Source organism: Lynx canadensis, chromosome E1, assembly GCF_007474595.2.
Source record: "Lynx canadensis isolate LIC74 chromosome E1, mLynCan4.pri.v2, whole genome shotgun sequence".
NCBI classification, from domain to species: Eukaryota; Metazoa; Chordata; class Mammalia; order Carnivora; family Felidae; genus Lynx; species Lynx canadensis.
In genome coordinates, this window is record NC_044316.2 from 21,917,826 (window position 1) to 21,921,031 (window position 3,206).

At 43.1% G+C, this 3,206-nt stretch overlaps 1 pseudogene; it reads left to right on the forward strand.

Moving 5' to 3' along the window:
- Nucleotides 1-209: 209 nt before the first annotated feature.
- LOC115501889 lies at nucleotides 210-318 on the forward strand (annotated as a pseudogene).
- The last annotated feature ends 2,888 nt before the right edge of the window (nucleotides 319-3,206 follow it).

Here is a 3,206-nt window from a genome sequence, read left to right on the forward strand (position 1 = left end):
TTATCTAGCAAATACACAAAATTTAATTTGAGATAAATTATAGATCTAAATCTAAAAGCTAAAATTATCAAGTTTCTAGAATAAAACTTAAGAGAATATCTTCATGATCTGCAGATGGGCAAAGGTTTCTTAGGTAGGAGGCAAACAATAGAAGAAAAAATAATTGTCATCCAGATTTTATAAAAATTAAAAACTTCTGCCCATCAAAACTACAGTTAAGAAAATAATGGTGTGCAATGGCTGCAAACAGTGGCTTCCTCAGTAATATATGCAGTCTGTTGCTTGTATGGGTTGTCCTAAGGGACCTTAGAGACCACACTTCCCAGTGAACATGCATGTCTGAACTCATGCTGTCCCCAGTCTAGGCTCCAGACAGTATTCAGAGTGTCTTTGGAAAGTCCCAGGGCACAGTCGTCATGGTCCACATTGGCCAAGTTGTCATGTCCTTCCAAGCCAAGTTGCAGAACAAGAAGCATGTGATTGAAGCCTTCCATAGTGCCAAGTTCAAGTTCCCTGGTGGCCAGGTGGCCCACATCTCCAAGAAGTGGGGTTTTACCAAGTTTAATACAGATGAATTTGAAGACATGATGGCTGAAAAACAGTTTATCCTGGATGGCTGTGGGGTCAGATACATCCCTAATTGAGGTTCCCCAGGGCAAATGGTGAGCTCTGCTCTCCTGAGAGCTTCTGCACTGCCCCTCCTTAGGCCTACCAATAAATCCTACTTACTACCCAAGAAAGAAAATGATGACAAGTCACAGACTACGAGGAAATATTTGTAAAACATTTCCATTAAAGGAATTGTATCAAATATATACAAGGAACTAAAACACAAGAAAAGCACAAACAACCTGATAAAGAGAAGGGCAAGAGAATTGAACAGACATTTCAAAATAAGGTGGATGAACTAAATGTATGCCTACCCTATGACCCAGTAACTCCACTTCTAGGTATTCCCCTAAAAGAGAAGAAAACATACATCCACAAAAATACTTGCACAAGAACATCCCTAGCAGTTTCATTCACGGTAGCCCCTAACTAGAAACAACTCCATGTAATGGGAAAAATGGATAAATGGATAAACAAATTCTAACCGTTAATGGGTGATACAAAAGGAACACAGCACTAACACATGCAACAAAATGGATGGATCCCCAAAACATGATGATACTAGTCGGTTCCATTCACATGAAATTCTAAAAAGGTCTCTCTAAAAATGAAAACTGATTGCTTCTGCAAGATGAGAACAGTGATTGACTGGAAATGGGCATGAACAGACTTCCTACATGATAGAAATGTTCCATATCTTGATAGGGATTTGGGTTACACATGTGTAAGCATTTGTCAAATCTCCTGGAAGAATATACTTATACTCTGTGCATTTTATCATTTCACTGATATAAATTTAACACCCCAACACACACACACACACACAAACCACAAGCAAATATTGAATTCTGCTTAATGATATGCATGCTGAAGTATTTGAAGTGAGATATACTGATGATCTATATCTTATTTAAAAATATACCAAAAATAAGATGTATTGAAGGATAGATATATGGATAGATGTTTGAAGAAGGAGATAGAGCAAAATGTTCACATTTGAAGAGTCTACCTGCTGAGTAGCCAATTGTGAGTACTCACAATTCTTTTCATGTTTAAAATTTCGCAATAAACCTTTGGGGAAAGGGGAGTCAAAAGATGGGATGCAAAGCTGGTCAAGAATGGAAAAATCTCACAATAGCCTTGAGGTGAAACCAGGAAGGAGTGGTCAGAATTTCCTGGGTGAAAGAAGGGTTCAGCTAGGTTTCTATAACCCTTGTGTGTCAGAAAGTCAGTCAGCCTGTGTCCTGGCCGTTCTTTTCCAACAGTCACACCCAGTCTGCCTGATCACACCTATCCAATAGGACTTCTGAGGGACAGCATGGTGACATTACATTTTCCATCTCCCCATAAGAGAGTGTCCTCCCCACAGGAGACCGGAGATTATCCCAAGACAGGGACTAGGTATCCCCCAACAGACTAAATGCTTACTTTATTTTTTTAAGTTTATTTTGAGAGAGAGAGATGGAGAGAGTGGCAGAGAAAGAGTGAGAGAGAGAATCCCAAGTAGGCTCTACACCGTTAGTACAGAGCCTGACGCGGGGCTTGATCTCACAACCACCAAATCATGACCTGAGCCAAAACCAAGAGTCAGATGCTTAACCAACTGAGCCACACAGGTGCCCCTAAGCACTTAGTTTAATTTTTTAAATGTTTATTTATTTTTGACAGAGAGAGAGAGAGAGAGAGAGAGAGACAGAGCATGAGTGGGGGAGGGGCAGAGAGAGAGGGTGAGAGAGAATCCTAAGCAGGCTCCAGGCTCTGAGCTGTCAGCACAGAGCCTGCCACGGGGCTTGAACTCACGGACCACGAGATCATGACCTGAGCTGAAGTCAGATGCTCAACCAACTGAGCCACCCGGGTGCCCCCCCTAAGTACTTACTTTAAATAAGACCTGGGTCTTCCCCATCACACCGTGAGCTTCCTCAGGCTAGAAGTTAGCTCTTCCATCAGTTTGGGAACTCTGTTAAGATGGAGACTAACTCCACCATCAGAAGGCTGCCCTGGATGTATCTGCCATTTGACAGGGGCCTTTCAGAGAGCTGTCAATTGTTTCCTGTGTTTCTCCCATGATTCCCACTTGAGCTGTGCAGGTTGAGTGCACTCAGCAGAGAGTGAGAGAGGAGTTTCTGACAGTTTCCAAGCAGGAATGCTCCAACTTCAATCATCCCAGAAGCTGACACTCTTTTACATTTAGTTAGGGAAAAGCAACATGAATTCGCTGTAGTGATTGAGACTTTACACGCCCTAAAGTGAAGAAATTCTAACTTAGGTTCCCTCAGCAACTGTAGCTGGGCAACGTCACCCCCAGGCATTGGCAGCAGGTCACAATGCTCAACAGCTCGTTGGGCAGGTGGAAGCACATCCGCCTTCACACACCTGGGCTCACGGGAACTAAGGGTGGGGTGTACCCAGATATCCAGAGAAAGGGGGAAGGTGCTGAGGCTCCAGGAAGAACAGACAGGAAAAGAGAGAGGGGGAAGAGCAGAAGTGTTTTCTCTGCTTCTCTTCTTTAGAGAACCCCATGAGACAACTAGTATATCTCCCCCTTATCTCATTCTCTCCCCCCCTCTCTCTCCCTCCCTCTCTCTCTCCCACCC